The sequence below is a fragment of the Humulus lupulus genome, chromosome 2, assembly GCF_963169125.1.
Source record: "Humulus lupulus chromosome 2, drHumLupu1.1, whole genome shotgun sequence".
Taxonomy (NCBI): Eukaryota; Viridiplantae; Streptophyta; class Magnoliopsida; order Rosales; family Cannabaceae; genus Humulus; species Humulus lupulus.
The window spans coordinates 252,025,098-252,050,889 of NC_084794.1; the positions used below are offsets into that span (position 1 = coordinate 252,025,098).

Below are 25,792 nucleotides of genomic sequence, written 5' to 3' on the forward strand. Positions count from 1 at the left end.
GCGACTAATCAGGGGCGACTTTTCGGGTCATTAGGGGCGACATGCGTCGCCCCTAAAACTCATTTTTGTTGTAGTGAGCATCTTCATCAACTTCTCAAATGTCTGGGCAATTTCCACTTGAAGTGGACACTATTTTACAGCAAACTCAAGACATTATGCTGGAAAATCATAACCTAAAGAAGTATATGACTAAACTTGAGAGTCGTCAACGGCGTCAAGAAGTACTACTCAGTGCTTTGTTGAAGCAGGTTGGTGTGTTGGCTCCTGGTTTTATTGTCGACTTACCAGAACAGGATCTGGACGAGGACAATGATGCTCGCGGGGGTGGGGATGGTGAGGAGGGCAGTACACATTTGTAGAACTTATTTATTTAAAATTTAATTGATTGGAATTTTAATTTGCTAAACTACTTTTATATTTTCATGTTTGGTTGAGACAATAAACATTAATAGTTATAATATTTTTTATTTATTTATAAAATTTTAATTTTAATTTTATTTCTAATTAAATAATATTACTAAAAAATTAAATAATTATTAATATATTAAAATCGAAATTTATTAAGTAATATTAATATATTAAAAATAAAATTAGTAACATTATCAAAAAAAATTATTTAAAAAATAGTTTTATCGACGCAAAATTACGTTGGTAAAAGTCTCAACCTTTACCAGCGCAAAAATGCGCTACTACAGATATCCACATTTGTCGGCGCAAAAGCGCGCCACTAAAAGCAACATTCTTTGCCGGCGCAATATTGCGCCACTAAAAGAAACCTCTAAGTGTTTTCCACAATCCCGCGACAAATTTTTTCGTCGACGCATCCTTATTTTTCCCGGCGCATTTTTTCGTCGCCAAAAGATATAATTGTCGGCGGAGTGCGTTTTGCGTTGGCAAAAGTCCCATTATCGACGGATGTACGTCGTCACTTTTTGCCGACACAAAAGCACATCGGTAAAGACCAGATGGCTTTTTTGCGCCGGCAAAAGTCATGGTTTTTGAGTGGTGGGTGAAGATGAGCACTTATCTGGCAATCAGATCTGAGGACTTGCGTGAGTGAGTTATTTGGCGCAAGTTAGCTCTTCAGTGTGGGTGAGGTCTTTGGCGTGGGTGAGGATAGAAAGTCTTTGGCTAGGTGTTCTTCAATGCAAAGAAAGCACACTTGAGTCGCCAATGGCTATGAGCTAGTACAAAGGAAAATAGGGACTCGCTGGGGGTCAAGTTTCTGGTCAAATGGGGCTTGGATGTTGCCAAGACAATGGCTTGGTACACAGTTTATCTAAACAATTTCTCATTTCTTTCAGATCTGGGTGTTGTTTGTCGATTTCAAATCTTTATTTCTTTACAATTTTTTTTGTTGCCTAATTTTAAATTGTATATTGTGCATACCTCTAATTTTGGTTTTGTAATGGTTTCTGGGCTTGAATTTTTTGATAGAAGTTGTTGTATTAATGCTTGAATCTAAGTTTGATGGATGAACTCAAGAATATGTTTTGATTTTGGGATTTGAATCTGGGTGAGCATGTTTCGATTTAATCTTGGGTGCTAAAGATGAACTTAGAACATTTTAACTTTACTTATTTGGTTTTTTTTATTTTTGTTTTGTTTTTTCTTTAAATAGTTTTGTTTTAATTTGATTACTGTTATAAGTTAGAAGATTAAATTTTGGTTTAATTTTAATTTTTTTTATCAAAATTATTTTAGAGTTTTAATTAATTAAAATATGATTTTTTTCATTATTTTTAAATTTTTATATCAATTTTTTATTAATTTTAATTTAATAATGTTTTATTTGAGATTATTAAATTAACTAATTTATAAAAGTAAGTGCATTTTAGTTGTATTTCAAGAAAATTGTCCAAAATTGAGCTTAGAGTATTATTATATTATATTTTACAAAATACAGGATCTGAATATTGTATATTAACAAAAGGTCAAACAGATAGCTTTTACACAAAATAGGATCCAAAATGATATATATGTACTTATAAAAATATATGTGGATATTTGCGGCGAAAGTAACCAACTTATTATGTTTGTAGAACTTATGTATCAAGGTTATTATTTTTGTCGGCAAAAGAATCTTCTATTCATATTTTGTTGCAAATGTTTATTTTGTTGCAAAAGAATCTTCTATTCATATTTTGTTGCAAATGTTTATTTTGCCGCTAAGTCAACCACGTGATGTCAAATTTGCATATAATATGAGTATTTTTGCCGTAAATATTTCATAATTTTAGTATTTTGACACAAATATCCTAAATATATATAATACTAAAATTAAATAAAAAAAATATTGAATAGAAATGAAAAAAAAAATCTCGCAATTAGTGCTGATATTTAATGCTTCTTTTGAATTTATTTATAATTATTTTATTTAAGAACATGCAAATGGCTGGAATGAAAACTGTATTTACACAGTTCCCAATAACTGATCATATGAAAAGTATACCATATATCGCTTGCTACTCCATGTACGAGGATATAAATATTACAGTAGTATAATTAAAGAAGCTTAATACTATGAATTATAATTAAGAAATTATTTCATATATAATTCATAAGAAGTTTGTATTGTACTCCCAACTCTAACCTTTTCAAATGTTAAGGGCTATGTGGTAATCCCTGCTAACACAACTTAACAGCAAGCACAACTACAAACTAATGCTAAATGTTAGCAATAATTAAAACTGATGCACAAGAACACAGTAAAGCCAATCAAACAGTCGAATGATAAAGTATTGCTACAGCAATTCTTTCAGCAAAACAGAAAAGAAAATAAAGCAAGAAACACAAACAGTTTTATACTGGTTCGGCCAAATGGTAGTTCCTACTTCCAGTTTCTCCCCTTTATTGATCTTGATACAATGTGTATACAACTCTTGATTACAGCAGCTCAATCTCTCAATGATCAAAACACCATGATCATGAACAAATACAAAAAATACTCTCGGGAAAACTTTTGCCTCTCAAATCACTTGAGAACAAGAAAAGTGATTCTTGTTCAGACTTTAATCTCCTTAGCTATGATTCAGTATGAATCAATCTCACTAACTCATAATACTCTGTTTTTCAAAGAGTTCTAACAATCTGTTTAAATAGAGAGCAAAAGACTAAACTAACCCGAGACTATTAACTAACTTAACCACCTTAACTATATTAACATTAACTATCATATAGTTAAGACTTCTTGTTTCTTTTATGTGGATTACAAATACCACAAATTCCTCCTTAATCCACATAAAGAGAAACATGTGACTGAGCTAGGGGAGAGAAATCGAAATCTTCAAACAGTTCCCATGTTCAGCAAGTCCAAACAATGTTGGAACTTGCTGACAGTTAATACCTTAGTACCAGCATCAGCAGGGTTATCTTCACTGGGAATTTTCTCAAGATTAACTTCACCTTCTTCAATCTTGTTTCGTATCCAAAAAAGTCTTATATCAATGTGTTTTGATCTTTCATGATACACTGGATTTCTGCTTAGATGTATTGAAGACTGACTATCTGAATAGACTATAACTTTCCCTGAAAGCATCTTTATTTCATTTAGTATTCCTTTGAGCCACACTGCTTCTTTGAAAATCTCAGTTGTTGCCATGAATTCTGCTTCAGTAGTAGAGAGTGCAACAACTTGTTGCAATTGAACCTTCCAACTAATGCAACAACCATTTAACTGAAAACAATAACTTGTAATTGATTTCCTAGTGTCTCGGTTTGAAGCATAATCAGCATCAACATACCCTTCTAGATGAGTCTTCAAGCCTGTTTTGTCAAATTTCAAACCAAGGTTACTTGTTTCCTTCAAGTACCTTAATAACCATTTAACACCCTTCCAATGTTCTTCTCCAGGATTTGCCATGTACCTGCTCAAAACACTGACAGCATAAGCTATGTCAGGTCTTGTACTAATCATAGAGTACATAACACTACCTATAGCTTCTGCATATGGAATCTTTTCCATGTTCTTCCTTTCATTATCAGTTTTAGGGGCTTGATCAGTAGAAAATGTGAAGTGTCCAGCTAGTGGAATGTTTACTCCTTTAGAGTCTTCCATTTTAAACTTCTGAATCACTCTTTTTAAGTATTTTTCTTGACTCAGCAGCAGACTCCTTTTGATTCTATTTCTGATAATGTCTATGCCCAGTATTCTTCTAGCAGCTCCAAGATCCTTCATTTCAAACTCATTTTTTAGTATGCTCTTCAATCGATTTATCTGATCCATGTCCTTACTCATTATCAGCATATCATCTACATAGATGAGTAAGAACACTGCTGAATTTGAGTCTAAATTTGCAAAGTACAAGCATGTATCATAGTCTGACCTTGAGTAACCAACTTTGGTGACAACTGAGTCGAATTTCTTGTACCATTGTCTAGGAGATTGTCTGAGACCATACAGAGACCTTTTAAGTAAACAAACTAGCTCTGTGCTTCTTGATTCAGTTTTGAACCCCTCAGGTTGAGTCATGTATATTGTTTCTTCAAGTTGACCATTTAAAAATGCTGTCTTAACATCCATCTGTTCCACTTCCCAGTCTATTGCCAATGCTAACATCATTCTAATTGTCTTCATCTTGACAACTGGTGAAAATATTTCAGAATAATCGATTCCCTCAATTTGAGAAAATCCTTTTGCCACAAGTCTGGCTTTAAAAATCCTTGGTTCATTGTTAGCAATTCCTTCTTTGATTCTATAAATCCACTTGCAGCCAATTATCTTTTGCCTCTCTGGTTTTGGGACAAGAATCCAGGTATTGTTTTGCTTCAATGATGCAATCTCCTCCTTCATTGCATTAATCCAGTTGAGTGAGTCTTTACTGTCAACAGCTTCCTTATATGTCTTTGGTTCATTTGGAGATCCAGAACTGATATTTAAAGCATATGCAATAATATCAGCTTCTTCATATCTGACAGGGGCCTTAATTTCCCTTCTGACTCGATCCCTTGCTAATTGATAATCACTAAGGTCTTCCTCCTGCATCTCAGTACCACTTTCAGGTTCACAGTCTTGACCATCTTGATATGGTTGTGTAGAATCGATCTCAATACTGACTTCATTTTTTCTTGGTGAGTTTTTACCTGCAAAATCAGAAACCATACCCTTCTCATTTCTTTTAGAAGGAAAATCATGCTCATTAAAGATAACATCTCTACTAATTATGATTTTGTTAGTTTCAAGTGAAAGCAGCCTATATCCTTTGACACCAACTTGGTATCCCATAAGCACACATTTAATTGATCTCTTTCCTAGTTTATCTTCAACATTATGAGCATAAGAGGCTGAACCAAATGTTCTTAGATGTGACATTGAGGGTGGTTTACCATTCCAAAGTTCTTCAGGAGTCTTAAGACCAATTACTCTACTTGGACTTCGATTTATTAAGTAGCATGCAGTATAAAGAGCTTCACCCCAGTATTTCTTAGGCATATTAGATTCAATAAGCAAGCACCTAACTTTGTTTAAAAGTGTCCTATTCATCCTCTCAGCAACACCATTTTGCTGAGGGGTTTTTATAACAGTTCTATGCCTTTGAATGCCATTTTTCATACAAATATCATTGAATTCATCATTAATAAACTCTAAGCCATTGTCAGTTCTTAGAGTTTTTATCTTACAGCCTGTTTGAGTTTCAACATATATTTTCCAATTCTTGAATTTATCTAAGCATTCATTTTTAAACTTTAATAGGAAAACCCAAACCTTTCTACTGTAATCATCAATGATTGATAAGAAATACTGGTTACCTCCTGGAGTTTTAACTCTACTGGCTCCCCACAAATCTGCATGGATGTATTCCATAACTTGTTTTGCTCGAAAACTGCTTTGAGTAAACTTGATTCTGGTTTGCTTTCCCTGCACACAAGTTTCACAGAAAGGGAGATTAGAATGTGTATAATTCTTGAGTAAGCCTTGCTTGGATAATTCCACCAAGCCTTGCTCACTTATATGACCCATTCTAGCATGCCATAACTTCGAATCGGCAATTATTTTGCTGACTGTTGCAGCCTGTGCAGGTAGCACAGTTTCACCATTTAAGAAATAGAGACCATGTCTCTTAATCCCTTTCATAACCAATAAAGAACCTTTAGTAATCCTTATGGTGCCTTTGCCAGATTTGTACTCATAACCCTCATCATCAAGTGTCCCTAGAGATATTAGATTTCTCTTCAAATCTGGAATATGCCTGACATTCTCTAGGGTCTTTATAGTGCCATCTGAGTTTCTGATTGTGATTGATCCAATGCCAGCAATCTTGCATTTATGGTCATTTCCCATAATTACATTCCCTTCATCAACTTTTGAATAATTCATAAACCATTTTCGATTTGGACTCATGTGGTATGTGCAGCCACTGTCCAAAATCCATTCTTCATCATCTCTTGTATTTGAACTGGTGTAAGCCTTTCCACTTGAAAAATTCGAATCTGATGTGTGATCCATTATGGTGAACACATCACCATCTGAGCTATATGGATCCTCAGTTACTGCATTAGATCTATTGTTCTTTTCCTCTTCTTCTTTTCCCTTCTTCTTCTTATTCTTTAATTCCCAGCAATATTTGATCAGATGTCCCACTTTACCACAATGGTGACACTTTCTTGTTTCTCTTGGCCTCGATCTTGATCTTGAGTTTGAATTCCATCGATTTCTTGAATTTCCTCTTCTGAATGGTCTTCCTCGAGCAACTAGAACTTCATCTAACTTTGATTCTTGTTTAGCAGCTTTTTGCCAATTCATTTCAGCATCTCGAGACCTCAATGTGCCCATAACATCTTCCAAAGTCAGAGTATCCCTGCTATACATTATCACTGTTTTCATTTCTTTAAACAGTTCAGGCAAAGCATTTAAAATAATTACAGCTTGATCTTCTTCTTTTATGGTTTCACCCATGTTAGTTAAAGCTAGAACAATTTTGTTTAAGTCATCTAAATTTTGTTCTAATGAAACTGTTGCATTCATTTTAAAACCATAAAACTTCCCTTTCAAGAAGATCTTTGTGGCTGTAGACTTTGCCATGTATAGTTGATCGAGTTTGTTCCAAAGTCCCAATGCAGTCTTTTCTCCAATGACCTGCCTAAGTACATTATCAGCAAGATTCATCACTATTGCTGATCGAGCTTGTTTGATGATTGTGTCAGATTCTTTCTTCTTAGCAGCTTCTGGCTCTGACTTCTCAGTGGCTTCTTCCAGAGCTATATCAAGTTTTTGATAGATGAGAATCGCCATCATCTTCTCCTTCCAGAGACTAAAGTCCCCTTTGCCATCAAATTTCTCCAGATCAAATCTGGTTGAGGAAGATGCCATCTCTTTCTTGATCTTTGAAATTGTTCAAAGAATCGGTTCTTGTGCAAACCTGCCTCTGATACCACTGTGGTAATCCCTGCTAACACAACTTAACAGCAAGCACAACTACAAACTAATGCTAAATGTTAGCAATAATTAAAACTGATGCACAAGAACACAGTAAAGCCAATCAAACAGTCGAATGATAAAGTATTGCTACAGCAATTCTTTCAGCAAAACAGAAAAGAAAATAAAGCAAGAAACACAAACAGTTTTATACTGGTTCGGCCAAATGGTAGTTCCTACTTCCAGTTTCTCCCCTTTATTGATCTTGATACAATGTGTATACAACTCTTGATTACAGCAGCTCAATCTCTCAATGATCAAAACACCATGATCATGAACAAATACAAAAAATACTCTCGGGAAAACTTTTGCCTCTCAAATCACTTGAGAACAAGAAAAGTGATTCTTGTTCAGACTTTAATCTCCTTAGCTATGATTCAGTATGAATCAATCTCACTAACTCATAATACTCTGTTTTTCAAAGAGTTCTAACAATCTGTTTAAATAGAGAGCAAAAGACTAAACTAACCCGAGACTATTAACTAACTTAACCACCTTAACTATATTAACATTAACTATCATATAGTTAAGACTTCTTGTTTCTTTTATGTGGATTACAAATACCACAAGCTATTATTATTGCAAATGATAATTTGTCTGACTAATATATATATTGAATATATAAATTATGAAAGAAAAATAATGGATTGAGATGACATGCCTATTTCGGAGCCAGAACCGTCGAGATAGGACTTGTTTTCAATCTCGGTATTGAAATTCTTGACGGGTCCAACCGGTTGAGAAATGACATTTGTTTAGTAGTGCAAACGGAAAAGTTTATAAAGACATTTCAAATTTGTGAATAATTGTCACTAATTTAAATTGGGTAGACAACTGACTCAGGCAAATGGTATCTTATATCATATCCCACTTGGGTTTTCTTATTAGGGTTTATAACTATATATTCTGAAGGCTTCAAAACCCACCATAATTTCTCTAGTCTCTAATTCAATTTTGGCAATCTCTCTAACAACGTCCCCATAACTTTTCCTAGGTACGTTGTTTTGGGTAGATATTCTAGTGACCAAGTCACTGGTCACAAAGGAAGTATCTTAATCATCCAAATCCACCTATATTATTTATATTACTTAAATACTTTTTTTAAAACGTACCCATGCTTTGATGGAGCTACTAGGCTTGAATTTCCAATAAAGAATCATAGTTGCCCATGGTAGAATCCATTCTCACAATTTTATTGATTGAGGCATAGTTAATACTAATTATATTAAAATAAAGATAACTTTGATCTTTATTTATAATTTTTTTAATAGAAAAATAACCCAGCTAGCTAGTGATTGTGGGTAGTAGAACAATTGGACCAAATCACATATTTCTTGGCAGGGATCACCTTAAGTACTGGATTTCTCTCAAAGAAATTCGCTGGTCGTAGCTCAAATCCTGCACTTAGTGTCGGCATGACCGGATACTCTTCCTGGCAAGGCAGATGATGGAAACCAATGGTGTACCACAACACTATATCCTTGTTCTCAATTTTTCTATTTCTGCACACATTATTATAATATAAACCATAAATTAATTAATATTCACCAAATTAAAATTTGGACCCTTATTTGAATATAATACAATATACATATATATATATATGATATAATATAATATGTTCGTACCTATCACTCCAGATTTGCAAGTTATCATCGTTTCCAGAACTTTGACCGACAAATTTTCCTCCAGCCCATTTCTCAGACTTATTATAAGGTGTAACCCAAATGTTATAATTTGTAAAGGCAGCTCGAATTTGTGGATAATCGTCACTACTTAGAAGTGGACTGGCAGCTGAACCAGGCATCAAACGGTAGCTGATGTCATTTCCCACTTGGGTTTTCTTATTTGGGTTTATAACAGTATACTCCGAAGGCTTCAAACCCACCTTAATTCTTGCGTCTAATTCAGTTTTAGCAGTCTCTCTAACAACGTCCCAATAACTCTTCCTTGGTGTGTTGTTTTTGGTTGATCTTGTTAAAAGTCATTACCGTATTTAGAATGCTCTAGAATTCTAGAATGTTCTAGAATATACTAGGAAGAACATAGAACATTCTAGAAAGTTCTTGAATAGCTTAGAACTAATTAGACAATATAGAAAGTTCTAGAAACATGAAGAAAGTAGTTAAATAAATTATAAAGTTAGAAAAGTCTAGAAAGATGTAGATGTTTCCTGGGTAGCCTATAAATACAAATGTAATGTGTGTCCAAGGTACTAGCAAAGTGAGTGTCCCAAAAGTGAGTCAAAGAGTGAGTACACAAAGTGCATCTAAAAGTGTTCCAAAGAGTGCAAGCTAGAGTGTTTTAGTGTGTGGTCAAGAATTGTAATCAAGTCTTGGTGTAATTACTTTTGTATCAATAAAGTAATTACGTTTTCACGTGTTGTGGCGTCCAACAAGTGGTATCAGAGCCGGATCAGGGTCGTACCGAAAGAGTCCTTTGTTGAGTTTCTTAGAGTGATCGTGTGTGGTTTAGTACTACAGAGTTTGCACGATGGGTGACCTTCAAGTGGTCGGCGGAATTAAGAAACTTAACAACCAAAATTACAACACGTGGTCGATGCACATGGAGGCATATCTCCAAGGCCAAGACTTGTGGGAGATCGTTGGTGGCAATGAAGTCACACAACCGGAAGATGCAACCGCTTTGAAGAAATGGAAGATTAAAGCGGGCAAAGCCATGTTTGCGATTCAGACCACAGTTGAAGATGAAATGTTGGAGCACATCAGGCCAGCGAAGACACCGAAGGCAGCGTGGGATACTTTCGCATCACTGTTCACCAAGAAGAATGATACGAGATTGCAGCTTTTGGAGAATGAGCTTCTCTCAATCAAGCAGCGCGACATGATGATCAACCAATACTTCACCAAGGTAAAATCTCTTTGTCGCGAAATCTCTGCATTAGACTCTGCTGCTGGCATGTCAGATGCTAGAATTAGAAGAATTATTATTCATGGATTAAGGCCAGAATTTAGAACTTTTATTGCTGCAATACAAGGTTGGCCAACCCAACCTTCTCTTGTTGAATTGGAAAACTTGCTAGCTGACCAAGAAACGTTAGCTAAGCAAACATCTGGAATCTCATCAAAGAGTGACGAAGAAGCACTCTTTAGTGGTGATAAGAAAGGTCGATCTCGACCAAATGCTAGCAAAAATTTTAAGAAAAATGATGACAAGGATAGTCATCATGGAAGCTCCCAAACAGGGGGAGCTCAAAAGAAAGACAACCGGCGTGGCCAGTCAAAGAATAACAATAAGTTTGATGGGAAATGCTACAACTGTGGAAAGTATGGCCACATGGCTAAAAGTTGCTGGTTCAAGAAGAAAACTGCAGAAGGTAATGCAGCCACGTCAAATGCAGAAAAGACAAGCGATGAAGAATGGGACGCAGAAGCATCTTTCGCTGTGGAGGAAGAAGAATTAGCTCTAGCAGCTACTGTTCCAGGAAAGATCGACTACAATAATGATTGGATAATCGACTCTGGCTGTTCAAATCATATGACAGGAGACGAAGAGAAGCTGCAGAACATAACAGAATATAAAGGTGGTCGTGTAGTGGTAACAGCCAACAACTCAAGATTACCGATTGCTCACATCGGTAAAACAACAATCACGCCGAGATTCAGCTCAAAAGAAGTTTCACTCCAGGATGTCTACCATGTACCTGGGATGAAGAAAAATTTATTGTCAGTAGCGCAACTTACGGCGTCGGGCCACCATGTCGTATTCGGTCCTCAAGATGTCAAGATCTACTGAGATCTTGAAATCTCTGGAACACCGATGATGAGAGGAAAACGTTTAGAGTCTGTCTATGTAATGTCAGCAGAGTCAGCTTATGTAGACAAGACTCGAAAGAACGAAACAACAGATTTGTGGCATGCAAGGCTAGGACATGTCAGCTATCATAAACTCAAGGTGATGATGAAGAAATCTATGCTGAAGGGTCTTCCTCAACTCGAAGTTAGAACAGAGACTGTATGTGCTGGCTGCCAATACGGTAAGGCACATCAATTACCGTATGAAGATTCAAAGTTCAAAGCCAAAGCACCGTTGGAGCTAGTCCATTCTGACGTATTCGGGCGAGTCAAGCAACCATCGATCAGCGGCATGCGGTACATGGTTACATTCATTGACGACTTCTCAAGGTATGTGTGGATTTTCTTTATGAAAGAAAAATCTGAAACTTTTTAAAAATTTAAAGAATTCAAAGAAATAGTGGAAGGAGAAGTCGGCAAGAAAATCCAATGCCTCCGAACAGACAATGGCGGTGAATACACATCAGATGAATTTTCTCAGTACCTACGAGAGTGCCGCATACACCATCAATTCACATGTGCCAATACACCACAACATAATGGAGTAGCTGAGAGGAAGAATCGACACCTTGCAGAGACATGTCGAAGCATGCTACATGCGAAGAATGTTCCAGGAAGATTTTGGGCAGAAGGTATGAAGACAGCAGCTCATGTGATCAATAGACTTCCCCAAGCAAAGTTAGGGTTCATTTCACCCTTTGAGAAACTGTGGGGTTGTAAACCTGCAGTAAGTCACTTTCGAGTGTTTGGCTGTGTATGCTACGTGTTCGTGCCAAGTCATCTACGTAGAAAATTTGACAAGAAGGCAATTCGATGTATCTTTGTGGGATACGATAGCCAAAGGAAAGGGTGGAAGTGCTGCGATCCTAATACTGGAAAGTGTTATACATCAAGGAATGTGGTATTTGATGAAGCCTCATCATGGTGGTCACCACAAAAGGAAGAGTCGCCAGATTCTAAGGAAATAGAAGACAATTTGCAGAAGAAGATGGGGGAGCAAATTGTTGAGTTACCTTCAACTCCAGAAACAGATGAAGAAGACAACAAAGACACAACACAGAGTCCATGGCAAACAGGAGTGCATCAAAGAACAGAAGATGATGCAAACAATGGCCAACCAGAACTTCGGAGATCAACAAGAGCGCGGAAGCCAAATCCCAAATACGCCAATGCTGCTGTAGCTGAAGAAGAGAAGTTCAGAGAGCCGGAGTCATATGAAGAAGCATACCAGAACTCCAAGTGGCTTGAAGCAATGAAAGAAGAGATAACGGCTTTAGAGAAGAATCAGACTTGGGAGCTGGTGCCAAAGCCGAAGGAAGCAAAACCCATTTCGTGCAAATGGGTCTATAAGGTAAAAACTCGTCCTGACGGTTCAATTGAAAGATACAAGGCTCGGTTAGTAGCTCGTGGATTCTCTCAACAGTATGGGCTAGATTATGATGAGACGTTCAGCCCAGTTGCCAAGATTACAACAGTACGAGTCCTGCTGGCGCTTGCAGCATGTAAAGACTGGAGACTATGGCAGATGGATGTGAAGAACGCCTTTCTACATGGAGAACTAGATCGAGAAATATACATGGTCCAACCAAGAGGATTTGAGGATAAAGTTCATCCTGAGTATGTCTGTAAACTGAAAAAGGCGCTCTATGGATTGAAGCAAGCTCCACGAGCATGGTATGGCAAGATTGCTGAGTTCTTAGTAAAGAGCGATTATATCATGGCGCATGCAGATTCAAGCTTATTCGTCAAAGTAAGGGATGCAAAGATCGCAGTTGTCCTAGTATATGTCGATGATCTCATCATTACTGGTGATGATGAAGCAGAGATTCGTCAAACAAAAGAGAACTTATCAGTTCGCTTTCAAATGAAGGAGCTTGGAGAATTGAAACACTTTCTTGGATTAGAAGTCGACCGAACTGAGGAAGGTTTATTTCTCTGTCAACAAAAGTATGCTAAAGAATTGTTGCAAAGGTTTGGAATGCTCGAGTGCAAGCCCATCTCAACACCTATGGAGACTAATGCCAAGTTATGCGCGCATGAAGGGCAGGACTTGCAAGACGGAGCAATGTACCGACAGCTGGTTGGTAGTCTAATTTATCTAACATTGACTCGACCAGATATCTCGTATGTAGTTGGTGTAGCAAGTCAGTATATGCAACACCCAAAGAAACCTCATTTGGAAGCAATGCGACGAATGTTGAGGTATGTCAAAGATACCATTAACTATGGTCTCTTATATAAGAAAGGGGAAGAGGTTAAGATAGTTGGATACTGTGATGCTGATTATGCTGGAGATCATGATACCCGTCGATCGACTACTGGGTATGTATTCAAGCTTGGATCTGGAGCTATATCTTGGTGTAGCAAAAGGCAACCAACGGTGTCCTTGTCAACCACTGAAGCAGAATATAGAGCAGCAGCAATGGCAGCTCAGGAAAGTATGTGGTTAATGCAACTGATGAAGGATCTACACCAATCTACAGACAATGCAATACCGCTTTATTGTGATAATCAGTCTGCTATTCGCTTAGCAGAAAATCCAGTATTTCATGCAAGGACAAAGCACGTGGAAGTGCATTATCATTTTCTGAGAGAAAAAGTGCTTCAAGAAGAAATAGAGATGCAACAAATCAACACAGATGATCAAGTTGCTGACATATTCACCAAAGGACTAAGCACAATCAAGTTTTCAAAATTCAGAACTCAACTAAACCTCATCAAACGAGAAGAAGCTTAGAGATTCGGTAATGAGGGGGAGTGTTAAAAGTCATTACCGTATTTAGAATGCTCTAGAATTCTAGAATGTTCTAGAATATACTAGGAAGAACATAGAACATTCTAGAAAGTTCTTGAATAGCTTAGAACTAATTAGACAATATAGAAAGTTCTAGAAACATGAAGAAAGTAGTTAAATAAATTATAAAGTTAGAAAAGTCTAGAAAGATGTAGATGTTTCCTTGGTAGCCTATAAATACAAATGTAATGTGTGTCCAAGGTACTAGCAAAGTGAGTGTCCCAAAAGTGAGTCAAAGAGTGAGTACACAAAGTGCATCTAAAAGTGTTCCAAAGAGTGCAAGCTAGAGTGTTTTAGTGTGTGGTCAAGAATTGTAATCAAGTCTTGGTGTAATTACTTTTGTATCAATAAAGTAATTACGTTTTCACGTGTTGTGGCGTCCAACAGATCTTTCAGTAACTAAGTTGGTGGTCACAAAGGAATTGGCCTCACCATCCACGGCTAGGTCGAGATGATAGTTAAGGAAGTGGTCGTGATGTGTGGCTACTGTATTTTCTGCTAGAAGTTCACCATAAGTGTCCTTGTTTAGTATTTGATCCACGTGAGTGTACGAAACTGCTTTTGTAGCTAGCACTCCTGTTAGCCCAACCTGTCAATTATTATTATTATTCATACATAAACAGATTTAAAATAAATGATAAATGGATTCATAATAATAAATGAATTATGTGATTAATTTAACTCTAAGTTCTTAAAAAATAATTAAAAATAACTCTTAGTTATTTGAAATAGTCGAAATAGTTCCCCCTGTTTATTTTTTGTCAATATTTTTTTAAGGTTTTGATTTAGTTTGTTAATTTAAATTTAACCATAAATATATTAATGTAGTTTATTAAGTGAGATCAATATTATCTTTAAAAAAAACTTTGATAGAAAATAAGTAGAGAGAATCCATTTTTGACTGTTTTAAAATGATAGAGAATTATATTTTTTTTTTAACCCTGAGTTAAATTTGACAATTAGCTTAAATTACAAATAGGTTAATAGACTGTTAATTTTTTTTAACGATACATTGATTGATATTACGCAAGTAGAACTTTTTTTTTTTTTTTGAACATACCCCTACTTTGATGGAGCCACCAGGCTTGAATTCCCAATCCAGAATGTAGTCATAGTTGCCCACAGTAGAAACCATTCTCACAATTAGGCTCACATCTTGTCTCACCTCCCTCACCTACCATAAATATTGTACATTAGTAATAGATTATATGTATAAATATATATATATATATATAAACACAAACTCTTACAATAAATAGAATGACCTTAATGTTAATTTTTGCATACCACTTTGGGGAGACCAGTCTCAGTGTGTCGCCACATGATATTACCAGCGTGTTGTTCAAATATACAAATTGCTTTTGAAATTTTGACAGGGCTGCCATCTTGTCCGGAATAATAAGCATCTAAAAACACTGCGTTGTCTGGGCAATCAGTGAAGGGCTCGAGTGACACTGCAGATTGACCAAACCCAAACTCTCCACAATCGAAATAGGTTTTAAAGTATACTTCTTCAGTGGGATCCATGTATGGAACGAAAAGCTCTGATATGTAACCTCTGTACAACACTCGTCGATACTTGTGTTTTTCTATGTCATAGATTGATGCCATTGATATTACTGGTCCCACTCGAGCATCGTATCCGACATGGGGCCCACCTGATTGTATTAATATGAAATTAATTAATTTATTCTTACATTTTTTTTTATATCTACAAATCAATAAGGTTTAATCAAAGAGTGCTCCTAGATATGTATATCACACTCAATTTGTGCTCCTAGCTAATAAGACTGACATATCATTTTTTTTTGTCGCATACTGACATATATCATTATGTACGATTTACATGTATAAAAAACGTATCCAATAATTGATGTAAACTGATGCATATATTAATTGAACGAATCATATCCACAAATGCCACAAAATTTAGTATGACAGAACCCCATTCAAATTTAATGATAATCACGTGCAATGAAATGAATCATTTAGAACAGTTAAATATATTTTATAAATGTATTAATTTATTAGTTTTAAATATAATTTATTTATTTTGACGAATGATTTAGTAAGAGCATAATGATTTTATTATAATAAAATCTTCTTCAAAAAATATATAAAAAATTATATTAAAATAGCGCTCTGTGATATTCTGCAAAATACAATTTTTGATAATTTTCTACATTTATTGAATACATTTTATCACTCCACGAAACATTTTTTTTTAATTAATTAGTTTCTCTTTTTTACTTTCCTTCATAAATATATTTTATAAATGTACTACTAACGCACCAATATCAGGAAAAATTTAAAAACCAAGGACTATTCCACGCTCCTGACATATATAATTCGTTGTTTTGTATGAAATATGTAAGACGAGTAAAATGGGACATAAGAAATTAACAAACAAACAAAGATTTTCAATTTTTTAGAGTTAATGTCTAAGTTCTGAAAAAAAAAAAAGAGTTAAATTATTTGATCACTACATACTTAAGAATGCAATTAACAATAATAATCGACTGTCAAAAAGGAAAAAAACTTAAAGGATTATTAAAAAATATTCTCAGACATATATCAACACATGCATCTCAATTTATGTATGCGTCTTCCTTTAATTAAGATTTTGATTTTGTTTTTAATTTTCTTCTGTATAAATCTTGGACTCGTCAAAAATAGACTTTAACTAATGATTGATGATCCTTAAAATATGAGTATTACTACATCGTAAATTACTATAATAAAGTTAATATCGGTCTCATATATTTTAATTAAAATATAATATATAATATTTGATACCGTATGTTATATTATATGTGTCTATTAGCAATAATGTTCTTAAAATATCCATCCATATAGTCCTATTTATGGCTTTCCTAAGTCCTAACCTACACTCAAGGTAATTTTTAGGGTTGGTACCATATGCATGATGGTTCCCCAACAATATTCCTAAATATGGTCCCTACCATGCATATGCATGATAAATACTCACATCTCCTCATCCTCATGCTCTTTCCAATACAATTAATTAAATTATTTATTATCATGTAAAATTTTAATTTAGTAATTCTTTTCCATTTAATAGTCATTTTTGCAAGTATAACTGATTATTAGTAACTATATGGAATATATATTTTCTCTTTTTTTTTTTACTAATTATTGATAATATTGTTAATAATTTATTGCAATTTTATTTACTATGTTTTGTTGGGTACCTAAATTTTTAGTAATTGTTGTAGCGTTCTAATAACAATATATATTTATAGTTTTACATTCTTTCTTTGTAGCCGAATTGTTTATATATGTGAGACATTTATTTAATTAGTTAATTGATTAAATATTATCTAAGGGCTTCACTACTATAATCCAGAAAAATTAAGTTCATAATAAATTCAGCTAATTTCTACTTATTTTTTTAGTGAAATAATTTCTACATTTTCCATAAAAATCTTTTAAAGGAAGGTAATTGTTTAATTAAAAATTGAATTGATCTATATGCAAATATGACCCAAAGAAATAACATTGACAATATATTATTGTTACGGTAATATAAATATAAGGAGTGACTTCAATGCATTTATTTTTTTTACAATACGAGTTTATCTTTTTTCTATTTTCGACATCTGATAGATATAATCTCAATATATATGACGGTATATATTGTAGTTATTTAGAACATTCTACAAATTTTTAAGAAATTATAAATAAATTATGGTATCGAAAACAATGTTTAAACTGTTTGTTGTACTCGTACCTGTTTTTTTTTTTTTTACGCATGTAAAATTTGACATTTTGAATCATATTTTCGGTTTCATAACTATTCAGAATTTCTTGAAAATTTGTGGGGTGTTCTAAATAACAACAATGTATATTGTCATATAAAAAAAAAATAAGATTATAGCTGAAAATAACGATATTGTCAAAAAAATTGAATGTGTTTTAATCGCTCCTCATATATATATTTTACAAATTATTTACAAAAAATAATGATATAAATTAGCAATCGAAGGGGAAGAAAAAAAACATTTCATGCACTTAAAATGATTTGAATTATTGCGATGAATACATATATAGTTTGAGACGCGCCTAGAAGCAGTGCTTATCAGTTATCCATCAGTAATTTTATTTTCAGTAGGTTGCACCAAAACTGAAGTAAAAGAGAGTCCTTCACATTGATAAAAAGATATGATATATATATTTAAAGCACATTAAGATTTTTTTTCATTATTTTTCAATAAATCCTAAAAAGAACGTTAAAAAAAATATTTAGACCTCAAATATCTCTTCTATATAAAAAGTATGTAGATAATGAATTTTTTTTTTGTTTTAATGGTTTTTTAGTTTGTAATGTTATTAACTTTAACGGAATATTCTTATATTTAATAAAATATTTTTATATTTAATTTTAGTTTGTTTACATCACTTAAATTTAAATTAAATAAAATAAATAATTAAAAAAAATATTTTTGAGATATTTTGCAATAATTATTTTTAAATAATAAATAATTAACAAATTAAAATAACATATTTTTGAGATATTTTACAATAATAATTATTTAAAAATAATAAATAATTAAATAAATTAAAATATAATATTTTTGTGATATTTTACAATAGTAATTATTTAAAAATAATAAAATAATACATTTTATAACTTAAATAAAATTTAATTAAACTTAAATTCACTTATTAGAATAACATTACATTAAATATATAATATAATCTATTATCAATTAGTAACAAATTATTTTTTAAAAAAACTAGCAAGATCCACATATAATATTTAATATTACATTATACATATAATATATAATATCTTATTTTTACTGTTAAATTCAAAAACTACAACAAATATAAACCTAAACAAAAATAAATAAATTATTTAATAAAAATATTATATTTATTTTAAATTTATATGACATTATTATAAATTTATTAAAAATAATTAATAAATTCTATAAATAAAAGTATATATATTCAAATATGTAAATTACTATATGTGTTGTTTGATAACACTTAAAAAAATAGTTTTTTTTATTTAATTAATTAAAATTTTGACAATTAAACAAAAAAATGTGTTTGGTAACTCTATTTTTATTTATTAATTTTTTAAATTTTAATTAAAATTTATTAAATTTTAAAAATATAATTTTTTCACTTTCAAAAATTTTTTAAACAGTTTTTAATTTTTTCTTTCTTTTTTTCTTCTCTTCTTCAAATCAATACATCATATTGTTAAACAAAAAATAAAAATAAAAGTTATCAAACGCGTTTATTATTTTTTGTTTTTAAAAACAAAAAACAAAAATAGTTACTAAACATATTTTTATATTTTAAAAATAAAATTTTATTTTCATTTTCATTTTTGTGTTTAAAAAATTTAAAAACAAAAATTTTACCCATACTGATTACTTTTTTATATACAAACATTAACATATATAGGGATTAGATCACAGCTATATGGCTTTGTCTTTTCTTTCAAATTCAAAATGATAAAACCACATGGATGTGCATGTTTACTATAGATATATATATATACATATATATACACTTACTGGATTGTACGGCCATTAAGAGTGAACCCTGGATCACTGTTCGGCTGGAGTACAGCTCCGGTACCTTTGAGACGCGGTCCGAAAGGCGGCTTTTGGTTCGAAAATTGGAAGTCGGTGTTCTCGGCCTTTGGCAGCGGAACCCTAAGTCTGTCCCGATAGGCCACGATCTTCATATCATCAAGGTCAACGGTCAGCGTTATCCCCTCAATGGAGTTCAAGTAATAGTTGTCTGTCCCTTTGGTGGAAAAGCACTGAACTTTGATTTCTGAGTTCTTGCGTAGCACTTCTCCAAACCACCCAACCGAAACACTCGTACAAACAACTTGGGATATATTAAGCTTTCTCTTCTTAATGGACTCGATAAATGGTCCGTACGATAAGGGCAACTCGTTAGCCGCAGATTGTTCGTCTAAGGTATACCCAGGAAAACCATGTCCTGAGTGAACTTGTTTGGAGACTATGGCACGAGTAGACAAGTCAACGATAATCTCATGCGTTTTATTAGGAATATATGTAAAGGTTGTTGTAACTGCTTTAGTCTTGGGTTTTCTGTTATGGTGTGTTAGTTGGTTGGACCCTTATTATATAAAGGTCTTTGTGTAATAATATGAGGTACAGAGGTGTTTTGCTCTTTTGGCGTGAGTACTGTAACATGGTATCAGAGTTTTATATTTGTTTTTAACCCTCTTCTTGAAAACTCAACCGAAACCCCCTTACTTTTCTGAAACCCTCTTACTTTTCTGAAACCCTCTTCTGACACTTTCTTTTTTTTCTGAAACCCTTTTACTTTTCTGAAACCCTCCTCTGTCACTTTCTTGTTTTTCTGAAACCCTCTTCTTGAAACCCTTTCCTTGTTTTTTCTGTAAACCATTTCTTGCTTCCGTAACCCTCTTCGTAAAACCCTCTTCTTGAAACCCTCAGCCGCCTGGTTCGTCATTTCCTCTGCCCAGTCGCCTGATTTCTTGCCCATGGCTCGCACCAGACAATCTCAGCCACGAAGCTCCTCTGTTTCCAGCTTGCCCTCTGCGCCGGCCACCGTCCCTGGTGCGTCTCCTTCAGCCCCGACCATGGCGCCTGGCCCTTCTCCGAACCCCAGTGTTGCTGCGCCGCTTGCTGCATCTTCTTCCTCGCCTCCTCATGACGATCTGCCAGCTGCCCCATCGCCTCCTTCTCCGGGTCCTCAGCCCCCTCCTCCGGCCACTGTTCTCCCGAGGTGCTCCGCTCCTCCTGGCGATGGTGCTCCGAGTCTTGGCATTCCGTGTGCCTCAACAGCCCCTATCTGTCAACCTTCTCAAGTTAATCACATCTATCACTTGGGAACCGGAGACAATCCCAACTTTATGATATCAACTCAGATATTAACGGGTCAAGAAAATTTTCAGTCATGGAAGAGGGCTGCTTCCATTTCCATTGCTGCAAAAAATAAAACCCAGTTTATAAACGGGTCCCTGACTCAACCCCCTCCCCATGACCCTTTTTTTCATGCTTAAATTCAGTGCAATAATATGGTTATGGCTTGGATTTTACAATCTGTTTCTCGTGAAATTGCAGCTAGCATTATGTTTCAAGATTCTGCCTCTGCTATGTGGAATGATCTCCATGAGCGATTTAATCAAGGCAATGGTCCTCGGATATTCCAGCTTCAAACTTCAGTCCACACCATCAAACAAGGTGACTCAGATGTCAATTCCTACTTTACTCGTCTCAAAGGTATTTGGGATGAACTCAAGGAGTTTCAGCCAATTATCCCTTGTTCTTGTGGCTGTAAATGTGGTGCTGTTGAAAGATTGCTTGGATATTATCACAGAGATCAAATTATGCAATTTCTGGCTGGTCTCAATGACTCATTTTCTTCTGTGAGAGCTCAAATTCTGCTCTATGATCCTCTTCCTCCGCTGTCCAAAGTCTTCTCCATGATCTCTCAAGAAGAAAGGCAAAGAAGTCTAGGCCACACCATTCCTTTCATTGCTGCTACTGCGGGTTCACACACTTCTACCAAGCCTCCTTCATCAAGATCAAAGAAACCGAGACCCACTTGTTCTCATTGTCTCAAGCCGGGTCACTTAGTGGAAAAATGTTTTTTTCTTCATGGGTTTCCTCCTGGGTACGGTGACAAGCGTCGTCAAGATGAAGCTATCAAACCTTCTGTTCATCAAGCTTCCGCTTCTCTTGCTTCTGGGTCGATTTTAGGCAAACCACCTGTGCTGTCCCAAACCGAGCTCAGTCAGCGGCTTATCTCCCTCCTAAGTCAGAATCTTCAACAAAATGTGGCTGCCACAGACACTAATATGCCGATTGCCTCACAAGTCTCTGGTAATCTCGTTGACTTCCCTTCATGTCTGTGGATTGTTGATAGTGGAGCATCTCACCATGTGTGTTACTCCCTTAAATGTTTTAAGACCATTGATAAACATCCTACTGCCACTTTAGTAACTTTACCTAATGGACATATAATTCCTATTTCTTATTCTGGCACTGTTCAACTTTCTAGCTGCATTTTTTTGACTGATGTTTTATTTGTTCCTGATTTTCAGCATAATCTCTTCTCAGTTAATGCTTTCCTGCAACATAGTCATCACTCCCTAATTTTTTCTGCTTCTGAATGCTTTATTCAGGCACCCTCTCGGACTTCCAAGATTGGGATTGCTAAGAAAATAGGCCGGCTGTTTTACTTTGAACAAGACCGTCAATTCTTACATGTTGTACATTCTGACAGCTCACTTAATACTTGTACTAAAATAGACCAATGGCATTTCCGCCTTGGCCATCCTTCTATGTCAATTTCAAATTCAATAAATAAAACTCTTGTTTTTTCTAACAAGATTTCTGATCATGTTTGCTCTATTTGTCACTTAGCTAAACAAAAACGGCTTCCCTTTGTGTCTAATAATAATCGTGCTCCTAAGCCTTTTGATCTTGTTCATTTTGACATTTGGGGGCCCTTTCATGTTATTAGCACAGAAGGTTACAAGTATTTTTTAACAATAGTTGATGATCACACTAGATTTACATGGGTATATTTACTTAAAGCAAAATGTGATGTGCACACTGTTATTCCTCAGTTTTTTTCTCTAATTGCTAATCAATTTTCCATTTCTATTAAAGCTGTTAGATGTGATAATGCAAAAGAACTTAACCTATCTTCATTCTATGCTTCCAAAGGGATTGAACAATTTCACTCATGTGTTGATCGGCCTCAACAAAATTCCGTGGTTGAACGAAAGCATCAACACATCCTCAATGTTGCTCGGTCATTATTATTTCAATCTCATATTTCTCTATCTTATTGGTCATATCTCATTACCACAGCTGTCTATCTAATTAATAGAACTCCATCTTTATTTTTAAAGAAAAATACTTCATTTGAGCTGCTTTATCATAAATTGCCCTCATATGAGCATCTTAGAAATTTTGGTTGCCTTGCTTATGCCTCTACTTTAGATCGGAATAGACATAAATTCTCACCTAGATCTAAAGCTTGTGTGTTTATTGGTTATCCTCATGGAATGAAGGCCTATACTTTGCTTGATATTGAGACTCATCAGATATTTCAATCTAGAGATGTCATCTTCTATGAACATATTTATCCTTTGAAGCATGATAACTCTACTGTATCTAATGATTCATTTCTCCTAACTAAAGTGTTTGATACAGGAACTACTCATCCTCAAGTGCCCTCTTCATTCACTAATGCCCTTGAGGATCCCTCTCCTGCGGTTACCACCTCTAAAAGTGGCCGAACTATTTCTCGCCCCTCTTATCTCAAAGACTATGCTTGTACCTTTGTTATTTCTAAGTCTTCTACTACTTACCCATTATCTGATGTTCTATCTTATGATAGGTTAAATGATCACTTTAGGGCGGCCATTTTGTCTGCCCATATGGTAGTAGAACCATCTAGTTACAAGCAAGCTTCAAACATTCCAGAGTGGCAGCAAGCTATGCATGATGAACTTCATGCACTTGTCCGAAATCACACTTGGGAAATTGTCTCACTTCCTCCTGGCCAGAATGCTATAGGATGCAAATGGCTCTACAAAATCAAATATAAACCAAGTGGAGCCATTGATCGCTACAAGGCCCGGTTGGTTGCCAAAGGCTACAACCAAAAGCAAGGTATTGATTACTCTGACACTTTTGCACCTGTTGCAAAGTTTAATACCCTTAAATTACTTCTTGCTGTTGCTGCCATTAAAAATTGGTCTTTATACCAATTAGATATCAACAATGCTTTCTTACATGGGGACTTAAAAGAAGATGTCTACATGACAATTCCAAAAGGGTATCAATCCCATAGTCCCCTACCAAAAGATGCAGTTTGTAAATTAACCAAAAGTCTTTATGGCTTAAAACAAGCCCCAAGACAATGGTACTACAAACTTAGCACATATCTTATTTCTAGTGGTTTCCGTCAATCTCAATCGGACCACACATTATTCATTAAGAGCTCTTCTAATATCTTTATTGCTCTTCTAATCTATGTTGACGATATTATTATTGCTTCAAATGATAATACTGCTGTCTCTGGTTTTAAAGACATGCTACACTCTGTTTTTCAACTAAAAGACCTTGGCCCTTTACGTTTCTTCTTAGGCCTTGAGATTGGGCGTTCTCCCAAAGGTATATCTATGTCTCAACGCCCATTTACCTTACAATTATTGAGTGATACAGGTTACTTGGGGGTCAAACCTTCTTCTACTCCAATGGAGCCTAATGCCAAACTCAACAAAGATGAAGGGGATCTCTTAGCCGACCCCACTATATATAGACGGTTAATCGGTAAACTCATCTACTTAACGATTACTCGTCCTGACATATCTTTTGCTGTCAACAAGCTAAGTCAATTCTTAGCTTCTCCAAGGACTCCTCATCTCAATGCAGCGCATCGTATCCTTCAATATTTAAAGGGCACACCTGGCCAAGGCCTCTTTTTTTATGCTAAATCTCCTCCTCACATAAATGCTTATGCTGAAACTAACTTTAATTGTGGAGATCTATCTCTCAAAAATTTTACAGATGCAGATTGGGCTTCTTGTAGTGATACCAGACGATCTGTGTCTGGATACTGTGTCTTCCTTGGACAATCTCTCATCTCATGGAAATCTAAGAAGCAAACCACTGTCTCTAGATCATCAGCTGAAGCTGAATACCGTGCTATGGCCAATGCCACATGCGAGATCACATGGCTTCTCTCCCTTCTGAAGGACTTTGACATTCAGCACTCGCATCCCGCCATTCTCTATTGTGACAACACGGCTGCTATACACATCTCGGAAAACCCGGTGTTTCATGAGCGGACGAAGCATATCGAGATTGATTGTCACCTTATTCGTGAAAGAGTCCAGGATGGCTCCATCAAGCTTATTCATGTTCCCTCAAAACACAACCTTGCTGATGTTCTCACAAAGCCCCTGTTTCCGAATCAGTTTCATGAGTTAATCTCCAAGATGAATGTCCAAAATTTGTACTGTTCATCTTGAGGGGGTGTATTAGGAATATATGTAAAGGTTGTTGTAACTGCTTTAGTCTTGGGTTTTCTGTTATGGTGTGTTAGTTGGTTGGACCCTTATTATATAAAGGTCTTTGTGTAATAATATGAGGTACAGAGGTGTTTTGCTCTTTTGGCGTGAGTACTGTAACACGTTTGTTTGTTAAACCGGGCATGGACTAGGGCTCGTCTGTCTGGCTGAACCCTCTTGGGGTTTATGTGCCATTTCAAAACGGTGCGTTTATCTGGCTCCTCGAGGCCTACGTACTGGAAAGTTATTTTGTGGAGGTTTGAACTGGCGTAGGCTTTATGAACTATGGTTTGGACGAGGGTAAACTCGGTTGGGGTTAGAGGGTCCAATGGGTGGAGCTTTATGGAGGAGATTGACGATGAAAATGATACTAAGAAAATGGAGAAGATTAGGAGGAGCGCCATGTTATGGCTGATTGGAGACGTATGTTTATTAGTTTGCACCGTGGACAATACTTATGCCACTTTCGTCCTTTATATAGAAGGATAGAATGGTTTTTAAGTACTATTTTCATAATATTCATTTTAAATTATTTTAAGGTATTTTTATAAGAGTAAATGGGGTTAAAATACTTAATACTTTTAAAAAATTATACTTTTATATCTATTTTTTTTAAGTAAATATCCTTAATGTTTTCAAAATATTGCACTTGAATAGTTTTTTAAATGTTGTACTTTTATACATATTTTTTTTATTAT

General features: G+C 34.9%; 1 pseudogene; it reads right to left on the minus strand.

Moving 5' to 3' along the window:
• Positions 1-8,583: 8,583 nt before the first annotated feature.
• Positions 8,584-25,530, minus strand: LOC133819197 (amine oxidase [copper-containing] alpha 2, peroxisomal-like; annotated as a pseudogene).
• Positions 25,531-25,792: the final 262 nt, after the last annotated feature.